This window comes from Vidua macroura, chromosome 2 (assembly GCF_024509145.1).
Source record: "Vidua macroura isolate BioBank_ID:100142 chromosome 2, ASM2450914v1, whole genome shotgun sequence".
Lineage (NCBI taxonomy): Eukaryota > Metazoa > Chordata > Aves > Passeriformes > Viduidae > Vidua > Vidua macroura.
Window position 1 is genome coordinate 4033161 of NC_071572.1, and position 14135 is coordinate 4047295.

General features: G+C 40.1%; 1 protein-coding gene across 1 annotated transcript in view; it reads right to left on the reverse strand.

Moving 5' to 3' along the window:
• Positions 1-14135, reverse strand: part of DSCAM (DS cell adhesion molecule) — a 446151-nt gene that overhangs the window by 232514 nt on the left and 199502 nt on the right. The window lies entirely within an intron of this gene.

Consider the following 14135-nt stretch of genomic DNA (forward strand, 5'->3'; position numbering starts at 1 on the left):
TGGGCCCAAGACCACGATATTTATATATTTTAAGTCCTGTTTAACATAAACCAGTGGCTTTTCATAACTTATTCTGCCAATCCTCATGTTGGGGAGTGCAGGGAGACCAATCACAGGGAAACCTCAGTGGAGCACGGACCAACCTTTTTCTGCCTCCTCCCCTGCTGCAGCCAGAACTAGTTTAGGATCCTCTGAGGTCACCTGCCCCTTTTTTCTACCTCTCATCATTTCTTGTGATTCAGGCCCCTCATCTTTAAGGAGCAAAATTCAGTTCTGCTTAGTTTACTGCTGTGCCTAAAGCTTCCTCCAAGCTATGGCAATACACAAAGGAGTGGCTGCTTTGAGCTCTTTTTTCCTGGGAGTCTGGCAGCCTTGTTGTTATTCTCAAACTGGGAGCATAAAACTCCCTTACAAAAGACTGAAGCAAAAGCCTCAGCCACTGAGGAATTGCTGGATATCATTACTCAAAACAACACTGCAGAAAGCAGCACATTGCTCCTTTGCACATCACTGTTATTTGGGAAATGCTTTTATTACAGAGAAATGGAACAGTACATATGTATTTTGTGAAGCTCTGCTTATGCAGTACCAAAGAGATTACTTTCATACTGAAATTTTAACATTTGTAAGGGGAAAAAAAAACAAAGAGAGAGAGATTTGTCTGGTAGTAGCTGCCTAACACTTGTGGATGGATAAAGGAAAACAGATCCACACAGATCCCTGAGAGCACTGTAAGGTTATTATTGGCCAGGAAGTGCTTTTGCAGAATTCTTAATGCAATGACAGTTCTTTATGCCGATTTCTATCATGACTTTTGCAACTGCACAGACTGTCCTGGTAAGAATCCCAGACATGCCATAAGACACTGCCTGAGCTCGCCTTCATTTTATAGCTCCTCCTTGCCCAAACTCAGAAATCTGCCAGGGAAAATCTCAGTTTTATGAACTGCAGTGTGAAGGTAGCATTCGATTGTTAAGGCTGGGAGAGTTGGGACTCCTCAGCCTGGACAGGAGAAGCCTTTGAGGTGACCTCATTGTGGCCTTGCAGGGCCCAAAGGGAGCCTGTAGGAAAGGTGGAGAGAGACTTTTCACATGGGCCTGGAGGGACAGGACAAGGGGCAATGGCTTCAGACTGAAAGAGAGCAGGGTTAGGTGGGATGTTAGGAAGAAATTTGTTACTATGAGGGTGGGCAGGCCCTGGCACAGGGTGCCCAGAGCAGCTGGGGCTGCCCCTGGATCCCTGGCAGTGCCCAAGGCCAGGTTGGACACTGGGGCTTGGAGCAGCCTGGCACAGTGGAAGGTGTCCCTGCCATGGCAGGGGTGGCACTGGGTGATCTTTCAGGTCCCTTCAAACCCAAACCACCCCATGACTCTGTGATTGTTCAAACAATGAGGGAAGATGAGGGAGTAGGGATTGACAACACCTGACAGGCAGTTTCAAGACCCTTGCCCATGTCAGTGAATTCCAGCTGAGCTGGCATCACTGGAAGAGGGCAGTAACCTCTCAAATCAGGAAATGGATTGTTTGGCTCTGGCAACTACAAAATGATCCAGAATCATATTGGAATTGATACAAAAACTGGAAAAACTGGCATTGCATTTTCCAAGCAGGAAGCTACAACTCCATCATCCATTTGAGATCCCAGATCCTGCTCAATCAAAATTCCTATCCAAGCCCTGAGGCAGCTGAGGCTTAGATGAGCACAGAGAGGCTGAATTAGGAGGGAAAGTCAGAACCTTCTCACCAGGCAGAGGAGTGAGGACACAGCTCTGGCTGCATCTTAAACTGGTTCTTATAAATCATCCCAGGCTCTAATCAAACCCTGAACTTGCAAATCTAACACTCAGAGTGCTGCTGGGCTTCTGCACTGAGGTTTGCAAATATCTTTTCAGTGCTGCCTTGGGCTGCCACAGCTGTTGCAGTTGTGTGATTTAGGGCTTGGTTTGCTCATCTTCCAAGGGCAAGTCACCCCTGAATTAGTGGTACTGGAAAAAGACAGGATTTATTCAGCACCTGCTCTGAGGGCCTGATGAAAATAATGAGGGACAGGCATTGTTTGAACATGTGAACTCCTTACAGGCAACAGCATAAATACATATTTTGACATGGTATTTCTGCAACCTGTCCAACAAATACCCATATTCAGATCATGGCCATCTGCAAAGGGTGTGATAAAACATTCCTGGAATGGTTTCTCAATGGTCCTGACAGGCATGAAATTTCTTACCCAACTGGAGAGAACATACCTATGGCTACCCAAACTATTAAATTATATTAGCATTTCTGCCCACTGTTGCAAGCACAAAAAGAGAGGAGAGGAGAGGAGAGGAGAGGAGAGGAGAGGAGAGGAGAGGAGAGGAGAGGAGAGGAGAGGAGAGGAGAGGAGAGGAGAGGAGAGGAGAGGAGAGGAGAGGAGAGGAGAGGAGAGGAGAGGAGAGGAGAGGAGAGGAGAGGAGAGGAGAGGAGAGGAGAGGAGAGGAGAGGAGAGGAGAGGAGAGGAGAGGAGAGGAGAGGAGAGGAGAGGAGAGGAGAGGAGAGGAGAGGAGAGGAGAGGAGAGGAGAGGAGAGGAGAGGAGAGGAGAGGAGAGGAGAGGAGAGGAGAGGAGAGGAGAGGAGAGGAGAGGAGAGGAGAGGAGAGGAGAGGAGAGGAGAGGAGAGGAGAGGAGAGGAGAGGAGAGGAGAGGAGAGGAGAGGAGAGGAGAGGAGAGGAGAGGAGAGGAGAGGAGAGGAGAGGAGAGGAGGAGCTCTCCTTGGCAGTGGCTCCCTCCAGTCTTTTCTCATCTGCAGCTCAGGCTGTGGCATCCAGGGAACTGAAATCAACCACTGAGATCTGCCTTCAGGACCCCAAAACATCTATTCCTGAAATCAAATTTTTGAAAGCAGATCCAGCCTTTTGTGACTGCCTGCTGAGTCACTGCTGAACAATTTCAGTTCAGTGCAAATTTTTATAAACACAGTGGCTTTTCTGTTTTTCCAGAGTGTACCACTGATTTCAAAATAAAGCAAAATCTTTACTGAAATGCAGATGCTGAAGGTAAAATGCAGAAAAACAAAGGACATTTTAAAAAAAATGTATCTAGCTGAGCCTACTTTAAATAAGGCAAATTACTCAACTCATAAACCTACCCAAATTCACTATATTTCTGAGGTTTTTATTGTAAACTACCATACCATAATTCAAATGCCAATCAAGACCATTAAAGCTACTCCCTTTAAGGTCTGAAAATTATTTGCTACACTTGCAAAGTGTTCTTTTTGGTGTTTTAAAAAGCTCCCCTAGTCAGTCTGCTATAATTACAGGATGAATAAGGATAAACATGTAGGAAGGCACCCCTCCTTGCAAACCAGCTGGAAGCCAGTTGTTATGATTTAAAAACATTTCCATGCTTCTGCTCTGGCAATGTTTAAGCGTTTGCAAATAACCCAAAATGCTGTGTAGGAAGGGAAATGATAGCAGGTAAAGGGAACAGGAAATGAAAATTTCAGTCAAAGAACTGGTGAAAAGAAGTTGGGGGTCAGACTGGAGGATCTTCAAAAGTCTCTTCCAACCCAAACCATTCAATGGTTCCATGAAAATGGAATTACTGTACACTTAGGGCAGATTCTTGGGATTTCTTAGGGTGTCCCTGGCCATGGCAGGGGGATGGAACGAGATGATCTTTGTGGTCCCTTCCAACACAAACCATTCTGTGATTCTATGGCCACTGATGAAAACAACAAGATCAGATAGTTCTTATTTTCTTTGGAAGCTAATCTTTAAGTCTTTTTTTTTTTTTTTTTTTTTTTTTTTTTTTTTTTTTTTTTTTTTTTTGTGGATGGGGATGAGTTTTGATGTTGGTGAGAAAAATTAATTTAATAGTCCAAGCTAAGTTTGGAAAGCAGTAGCAAACTCTATCAAGGTATCTCTGCTTTATCTGTTTCTACCCAGACATTTGACAACACACATTTCAAAGGCATCGGTGCATGAATTATGAACTACTTTTATATTAACTAAAGAACTGGCCATAGTGATAACAGTAATCCTGGATAAAAATGACTCTGTGCCTGTTTCACTTAGAGCACAAATAATTTATTATAACTTTTTTTAATTTAACCCTGTTCTGCTGTGCATTACCTTGAGATGAACAACATGAAAAATGAAGTATCAAATCAAGGGTCTTCTTCATGTCATAGTTTCAGTGCTACTGTTTTAAAAAGAACAACAAAAAGATGTGAAAAATCGTTAATGGAATTTCTCATAATCTGTTATCTGTAATTCTGTTCAGTGCCAACAGTGGCACATATGAAAGCTGATGTCGTGGAATAATAGAAACACAGAATTATTTGGGTTGGGCTAAAGGTCTAATTCCAACCTCCCTGCCACGGAGAGGGACACCTCCACTAAACCAAGTTTCCCCATTTTATGATAATTTTTGCCATTCTGGGTGCCTCTAAAAAGGAATCTGTTATTGGCACAGTCCATGCCCTTCTGTGTTCTCCAGCTGCAAATTGGAGCTGGAATGGGGCATTTCCAATGAGTTTGCATTTGTCAGAAGCACAGTGATAACTGCATGAATCATCTGAGTGACACCCCAAACCTGTGCTGACATTTCAACTTTGTGCTTGTCACCTAGTGTTAAAGCACCACTACTTGTTTTGCCACTTTATTTCAATTTTATAGCTTAAAAAAAAAAAAGAAAAAAAAAGAAAAAAAAAGAAAAATTATAACGCACAAGCTGCTCTGCTGCGTGACCTTTCTCTTTAGAGTGGTCACTGAATCATCAAGCAATGAATATCCCACACCCCCATCTTCTTCCTTAGCATGCCAGCACTTCTGAGAAGGTGAAAGGGAAGCATTAGAAAAGCTTGGCTCTGTCCTGTCATGTTGTCTTAGTGTGACATGAATTTCTGTGACATGTGACATTAAAAAAGGTCACTTTGACAACATGGCTACTGGAATGCCAGCATATTGTTCACTACTGCTGGTAAATAAATGGCAAATCATGCAATAGCTGCAACTAAAAATGAAAATATTTCCCTTTTCCCTTGTATTTTATCCAGTTTTATGACCTGGTGGAGTTTTAAAGCTGTGGTGCTTCTCCAGCTTCCCTCCAATTTTCTCATCTCTTCCTTATGGAATTTTCTTACTTGCAATGAGGTTTGTTTTCCTTATTTTTAGAGGATTCATTTAATCTTTTGATGGTTTCCCTATTCCTCCTTACTCACTGCCCAGACAAAGAAGTAAAATTGCATTTTTAGTACTATGCTTCAAATTTAAAAGAGGGAGAAAGGCAAGAAATAGATGTGAGAAAGGCCCAAATCTTGTCTTTGAAGAATTATCAGCGTTTTCATTTATCAGTTGAAAGCCATTTTGATCTGACAGAGGCTCTAGTCAATACCACAGAAGCCAAATATATATATTTTATATATATATATATATATATATATATATATGCACACAAAGAGAGGGAGAATATAACTGGCACGGTAACTTTGTCATGAACATTAATAGAAGACCATAAAACCCAAAAGATGTAGGTTCTGGCTCACACTAACAGTCCAGTTTTTATATCCCAGAGGACATCTTAGAGGTGTGCAAAGCTGATTATCAGACACAAGGAAAAATAAAAGGTTATGTGAAATTTTACATTTTCAAAAGTCAAGGACAGAATTAATTTTTTTATATGTTTTTGTTATTAAATATCTTAACTAAGTTCTCAGAGATGTAAACCAGGAAAACACTGAGGCTCAGCCACCATTCTAGGGAACGAATATAACAATTTTTCTGCTTCCCCTTGTGTCCAGAAAGCAAACTGAGAAAAGAGTTTGTACTCAGATGTCTCCTGAAAGGTACATTTCAGAAAGAATTCAGCCAAATGGCAATGCAAGCCCCAAAAGGAAAAAGCTTCCTGAATTCCAGAATCTGTTCCTCACATTTATATTCAGCTCACTGCTCCAGCACATTTTTTTTTATCTGTTCCTTAGACTTTCACTGAGACAATTCATAATTGTTAACATAACTGCCTAAAGCCTTTTAGGTGTAAATCAGTAAGCAATGAAGTGAGGTGGAAAAGCAGCTTCCCTGCAACAGATGCGTGCTTGAAAATGAGGTGATAATAGGTAAAAAGGTATTAGGAAGACTAATGACATACAATAACAAGCCTGTCTAATTGTGAAGATTTAATTAAAGCAGAGCTGCTGTGATGCTGATGCAGTTGTTAAGAGACTGGATTTCTGTCAGACCAAGGTGCTGTTTCAGAGCAATATCATCTAGACTTTACAAAGCCTTTAAAAAGGTCTAGATCCCAGCATGTCATAAAAATATTTTAATCTATGTGTTTACTTCAGGTTGAAATGTAGTTGAGAAAAAAAATATATTTCTGAGGTGCTTCAGCAGCACATTATTTGTTAAATCCTTGCCATTCCACAACGCATTTATTGTCTGAAAATTTTGTAAACAAGATTGCATGAAGGATGAAAAAGCTGGATGAGTGACAAGCTGCAAAACACACAACAACATCTTACTATAAGGTTAGGTAGCTTGTGACAACTCCAAAGGTGCTCTCAGCTCTTTCTCACTGAATTATATTTGCAACTGTAGCTAACACCATATGCTATTTGGCATTAGCCAAGATGTGTTAGACACCAGAACCAGACTTCTGAGAGAGGAATGGAGAGAGCAGATTTCTCCTGAGGCTCCTTGAACCATCAGTGAAAACCTAAAAACTCTTTTCAATAATTCCTAATAATATAGAGCAGGGTGCACGTTGATGGGTCAGGAGAGTCAGTCCTAGGAAGAGCAGCTGAGGGAGCTGGGAAGGGGCTGAGCCTGGAGAAAAGGAGGCTCAGGGGGGACCTTGTGGCTCTGCTCCCAGGGAACAGGGACAGGAGGAGAGGGAACGGCCTCAGGCTGGGCCAGGGCAGGCTCAGCTTGGACACCAGGAGGAATTTTTTCATTATAAAGGTTGTCAGCCCTTGGAAATGGCTGCCCAGGGAGGTTTGGAGTGCCCATCCCTGGGGGTGTCCCAGAAAGTCCTGGAGGTGGCACTCAGAGCTCTGAGCTGGGGACAAGGTGGGGATGGGTCACAAGTTGGACTCAATGGTCTGAGAGGCCTTTTCCAACATTAATGATTCTGTGATTCTATTCTGTGATATTATGTTAGGAAACCCAGGTCTAGAAACTCAGGTAGAGGGCAAGAATTCCTCATTATTCCTCCTTTTAGCCCAGTCCCAATGTCCAATCTCCCCTGGGGGGTTCGTATATAAGACATGGGATTGGAAGGAGAGATAAATGGCTGACCTCAGTCCCCAGAAGTTTTTGATTGAAATCTGTTAGCCAAGTCACACAAAGCATTTTTCTTGTATTTGCTGTCACCTTGGTATGTCTGTCCTTTGTGTCTGCTCCAGGGATTGTGCTTTCTCCTTTTTATCCCCTTTTTCCTTGGTTTCCTCTTCATGCTGAGCTTAGTAACTGCTGTGCTCAAGGAACTCAGTCAGCATCTCTCTCTGGGAAGTGTTAAAACATGCAAGATCCACTTCCTGGGACTCAAGAAGTCCTAACATGACCCTTTCCTTTCCCTCCACCAATTTCCTTATTCACAGGGCGGCAATTTTTGCACCCCGTCCAAGCCCATCAATACCATTGTGCCATGGGGGATTTTGCCTGCCAATGAAATCCATGCTTAAGATTGTTCTGAAAAATGGAGGAATGCTGGAACAACTGAGACAGGCAGCTCTGCACTCCTCCACAGCAGGAGAGCCCAACTCTTGGTCCAAAAATCTCACACCATCTGCACAGACCAGTGGTTGAAGAGCAAACTCATCACAGCCCCCCACGTCATTTCCTCTGTTTAATACTATTATAAATTATATGTTCATCTTGAAATTTTCTCTAAAATTGATTTATAAATTAATTTCTCCATTAATTTGTAAATTACATGTTCATCTTGAGATTTTCTCTACAGATGGACTACCAGCAAAAACTACAGAAAGGAGGCAGAATTGTGGGGAACAATAGGTCTGTGCTCACAATCCTGCTCTTCACTTTGTAAGGCAGGGACATTTTCTCTGCCTTGTTTTGCAATATTTCATTGAATGGCCCAGAAACTTGAAGGACAAAATAGGGCTTTACAAAAACATCTCTGAGGGACTGGTTAATGTATCCCAAAAGCAATTACTCTAGAGATAATATAAATTCTATCATTGTCTAATTCAAAGTAGGCAAAATTCAAGGTGAAGGAAATCTTTTCTCTTGTCCCTCCACAAAACAACAAAAATTAACAGCAGATGGTTTGTAAATTATTAGTCATTTCAATAGTCACTCAAAGTCTGTTTTAATCCTTTCACATATGATTTTTATCAGTTTTCCTTCCACTCACAGTTATAGTTTTCCTAGTTATTTCAGCATTTCCCATTCCAGCCAATAGCCAGAAGTGAACATATAACTGTGGTCCTGACTTGTACAGAGGGTTTGGTTCAGATTGGTTGCTGTGAAAAAAATATTTATAGCCAAGGAGGGAAAGGGACAAACACAACATTTTACAGATAACTAATTTAAAACTGTTTTTCTCTTTTTAGAGTTACAGGCTGAAGATAGCAGCCTACAGTTAGTGGAGGTTATGCCTCCTAACCAGTGATTTTTCCAGTGATTCCTCCCCAACAAATGGGTTTGATATTTCCTGTTTACTTTGTCTTTTGTATTAATTGATCCCCACATTAGAAAGAACAGCCCCTGAAGGTTTCCTCCATTTTCAGCTTGTCAAACGTTGTTCTGCTTTCACGCACACTCTCCTCACTCCTCCAACACTTTACACCAGGCCTCTACATCCCAATTTGTTCTAGCTCTGTGTAATGTTAAAACATCTTGTTTTCAGCATCATAATGATATCTCCAAGGAGAGCATGATTTAAAGGCTGTTTTGTGCATGAAAAGATTGTGCAAATTAAGTTTCATGAGTCTCAGAAAAGCAGAATTAGTTTTCAGCAGTTGAATTAAACAGAAATTACAAAAAAGGAGTCCTTAATTGCTCATGTTTTACAAAAATCTTCATCTTGCACTGCTTAATGTCTTTTAAACATGTACACTCCAAAGCTGAGCGAAATCTCAATGTATTCACACTCAAACTTTCTTTCTTCATCTAGCTTTCCTCCTTTCCAGCTCACTAGTTCTTCTGGAAATAGGTCTGAGATCTTTCAAAATCAGAAATATGGTTGAAAATACTGGAAGTCGTCAAAACTCCCAGAAGACATTGCTGGCAAGCTATGAATCCAGAAAGGGCAGGTGGATTCACAAAGACTTTACAACTTATTTGGTGTCTGAGATCATCAAACTCCAGGACATCTCTAATGGGAAGCAAAATTTTTACTCCCGTAAGATTTGAGGAGGAAAGTCAGGCAAGATTTGATTAAACCAAATCAGAAGGGAACTCTTAGAAAATTGTTGTGTTTACCTCGGTTGTATTGGCAGAAGGAAGATATCTTTTTAAAAAAAGTATTTCTCCTTACAGGTAAAACTACAATAGAATTTAAATAGTTCTTCTGAGTAAATGTAGACATCCTGTCTATCTCAGACAACACTTCCACATGGAAAATGGAAAGACAGAATTAGGTAGATGGAAATAAATCTGGAGATGGAGAAAAACGAGAGATTCAAAATAAGTTAGCAGTGAAATTGCAGACTTGCAGTTGTGTCTTTTTTTCGTTGGGTTTTTTTTTGGGTTTTTTTTTTTTTTTTTGGTTGGTTGGTTTGTTTTGATTTTTGTTGTTGTTGATGTTGTTGTTCTTGTGGTGTGAAACAAACTACTTGGTTTTATCAAAGGATAATTTTCCCAACAATACTTTTACCAATTTGCCCAAACACAACTGTTACCAAATTTGCTCCACTGCACTCTTCATCTGTAAAACAAGTGACACACACAGGATGTGCTTGTGCTGACAATGATTTCTATTTGCAAGGTAGAATTAGGGCCTCATTGATATAAATGACTAAACTCACAATAAAGTTAGAAGGATGAGTCTTCACCCAAAGTTTTACTGTTTCTCATATTCAGCTGTAGTTAAGCTAATTCAGGAAGAAATTCTTTATGGAAAGGCTTGTCAGGAGGTGGAGTCACCACCCCTGGAGGTCAGTCAAAGATGATCTTTGAGATGTTTTCCAACCTGAATGATTCTGTGATTCCATAATGGCTTGATCCTGCAAATTTCTATCTGGATGAGTGACTGTACTTGGTGCGAGATCTCTCACAGATAAATAAAAACCCCATTTGTAGGGTTTTTTTTGCAGTAGGCAAACTGCACCTTGGGGCAACACTACCATGGTAGGAAACCATCCTTGAACTACTTGTGAGCAGTCTTTGAGCCCTGTCTGACGTTTGACCCAGGGGAGGGCTCTGATCCAAAGAGGAGCTGTGGTGTAAAAACAAAAGTATTGTGTGCAGAAAATGCAGCAGAGGAGAGATATCTTTGCATGCTGTCACACCTTCCAGTTATGGCTCTGGGACAGAGTCAGTTGGGATCTTTGCCAAGTGACCAACCAAAGGCAAAATTCAGATTTAGACCCCTGTGAAACTCATGGATGGCCCACGCCATAGCAAAGCCTGGGTACTTTTTAACTTGGCCACATTAGACATAACTCATTAAATCATTGCTGCCTACAGAAAAATGGCCTTTTATTTCTGTTGATGTCAGTACTTTGGGTTTGTTTTTCTTCTTCCAGCCCAATGGTGAATCATCTCTTTTAATTCACAAGACATGACTAAGGTAACATTTATTGCTGTCCTAGGTTATCAATAAATTAAACTTTAGAATAGCCTTGATCTGTAATTAATTTCTGCACATTCTTAAAGGACTGGAATCAGAATAGAGAATCCAACATAAAAACCACCCTACCTATAAAGATATAAGATTCATTAAAGTTTTTACACAAGGTCTAATTTTCTTTCACATTGTTTTATGTACTGGTGATTACACTGTAGTTACTGAATAAAATTCAGTGATGAAAAGAAAATAATTTATTGCCAAGTATAAAACACTCTTGGAAGTGAAGAAATTCCAAAGCTTTAGGTTTAAGAGGAGAAATTATTTCTTTGCCTTGCCCTCCACTGGAGCATCTCCTGCTTCTCCACATCTATCCCAACAGCTGTGTTCCAGCTGTGACCTCACCAGCACCAGCTAGAGGAGGAAAATTACTTCCCTCCCTCAGCTGACCATGGTACTCCTAAAATAAATCAAAATTTACTTTTCTTTATTCACAGTGAAAGTTCAGTTTGGAGTTCAAGGTCTTTTTGTAAGGAAAGAATGGATTTTGTTGTGTCCACCTCAGTAAATGCTCTATGGTTAAAAAGTCATACAGTAAAAAACCTTTTTCATATTTCCTTTTACTAACTTAGGATGATTTTTTTTTCTTTTTTCTTTATTTGAGTTGATTTAGAAACATAATTATTGATAATGGTGGTTTCCCTGTGCACTATAACTCTGCTTGAACAGCCCCTATGGAAACACCAAACAAAAAATCATGTCCATAACAGAATTTAATTGAACTTCAGGATTCTGCTTCACAGCAGCATGCTGGCCATTCTCAACCACCTTCTTCTGACTTTTCATGCCCAGATTCACTGATTTTCTGTAATATAATGGCCTTTGATCCTGTAACATCAGCTTTAACATAGGGTTTTTCCTTTTAGACATAGAGTTTATAGCATCATTGGTCATTTGTACCACTTAGAAGTCTGTTTGCTTCAATAAAATTACTCCTCATTTAAGAAAAAAAAAAAAATAATAGCAGAGTAGTGAATCAGTGGACCAGGTTTTCCAAGCAGGTTATGAAATCCCAACATTCAATTATCAGCCATTTGCAGATTTGTTCCTTTGGAAAAGTGTCCTTAGGGTTCTTTGCGGTAAGCACAATAAAAATAATTTTTGTTTTCTTATAAGTCTGTACAATTCCCTTTTATGGCATAGAAAATTTCAATGTTCAACAACCATTTTGCAGAAAACTAATTTGCAGTTATAATTTATCCCCATATTGCCATCCAAGATTGCACTTAGGAAGACAAATAGAACAGAATGAACTATAAATTTGCCTCCTCGTTATGAATGATCAGGATCCTGCAGTGGCATTATGCCTGATATAAATATGTTAAATGTGATCTTTCACTAGTGAATTTAAGCAAGTTTGGTTTTATAAAAAGTGAGCTGAAAATATTTTTGTGAGCATGGAAGATCTCAAATTTTCCTGTGAGGGAGAAAATGGCCAAGATGGAAAAAATGATGGGAGTAACAGCACTTCTTGAGAGGTATTGCTGACCACCTGCTGTACTGAATGGGTGAGAAACAAGCTGTACAAAAGCCAACATATTTCACACTTGTTTCTATTTGGTCTTTCTTCTTCTTTTTATTTCCCCAAATGAAAGGAAATAAAACATGCTACAAGAGCATTTACACTAACAAAAAATAATTATGGCCTCTGAAACATTTTTAAATTGAGGTAATTGCTTTTTATGACCTGCTGCTGACTGTGATTCTACTCATGTTTTGCTTGTTTTTTCCCCTGAAAATATTTTTTTACTCCATTTTGGTGTTTTAGTCCAACAGACATCAAAAACTTTACGCATTTTATTTTGTAAGTACTGAGTTTATCTCAGCATTGTTACTGAATTAAGAATAGTGACATGTATTTAATCACAAACTTTTTGGGAAAATTGAAGCTGAGTGATTCCATCCCCTTCCTTTACAAAAGGATATTCTGGCAATGTTCTCTCCAAGGAGGACTCTCTGAGGTTTGTGTATATTAATTTAACAAGCACTTCCCTTTGGACAGACACCCTACAAGTATTTTCAAACACAGACTTTAAAAGCTTTTCTTTATAAGGGTTTTAAGGATAAGTTAGAGTGAAATATCCAGAGAAGGACCCTTCATGGGGTACTGGAGTGACAGGACGAGGGAGAATGGCTCACGCTGACAGAAAGTAAGGTTAAATTGGATATTAGGAAGAATTTCTTTACTGTGAGTTGCCCAGAAAAGAAGGGGCTACCCCAAATTTAGAAGCATTCAAGCTCAAGCAAGATGGTGCTTGGAGCAACCTGGGCTAGTGGAAGGTGTCCCTGCCTATGGCAGGGGGGTGGAATGGGATGAAGTTCCATCCCAAACCATTCTGTGATTCTGTGATTCTACATTCTACCTAAACCCATTGGGATTTCTTTTGCTTGTTGTAAGTGAAAAGACCAACAATCCCTTCTATACAATGACCCCTTTTATACATTCACAACACAGTTTTGTCCCTGCCAAAATAATTTAACTTTTCAATCTCTTCCCAATATCCCACCTGAAGACAGAGCTGTTGCACCAGTACAATTCTAGTCTGACTGAAACTTACACACGAAAAATTTGTTTTCTATATCAAGGTAGCTGGGTTTTCACCATCAAGAACAAATTTATTAAGTGAAAAATAATTGAAATAATCCAAAAGGCTGCAGAAACTGATGCTACATAGGGTGCTAGGAGGTTTTAGGACCCACATATACCTGTAGATGCATCAAGTGGCACAGGGGATTGTGCCATGACCATTAATTTGCCACATGGCTTTTTTTTCTCTTCCCCTGCCTTAGACATTATAACTTTGAGCCAGAAAAAAACTATGTATTTTCTCCTTAGTTTCTACTATATCCAGCACAGTTGCATTGTAGTTTTTTTGAGGGGGAAGAAAAAAGATCAGGTCACACTTATTTTTTGTAAATTCTAAAAACGTAAAAAAGCAAAACATTAGTATTTATAACAGGGTAACTCCCAGGCATTGCAGGAGTCATGCAGGGCACTGCTATCTTCTACATTGTGTGAGTACACACTCATCCTGTCACAGAACTTTATCCAGAGCCTCTAAATGGGCAATATAAATGGACAAGACAGAGGGAAATAGAGAGAAAACCGAATTACCCAGAAGATGACCTGTCCAAGGTCGCACCGCAGCTGCCTGGAGTCACTGTGTGGACACAGCAGAGCCACAGTGGCAGCACTACTCAAAGTTCTCATCTTTTTTAGCCTTGAACTACAACTCTGTCTATAGGACCACACTGCTCAGCAACTTTTAAATTCACTGTAAGTATCAACATGGAGTAGATTTAATTCTTGGAAGAGAAGACAGGAAGATTCTTGCAATTTAA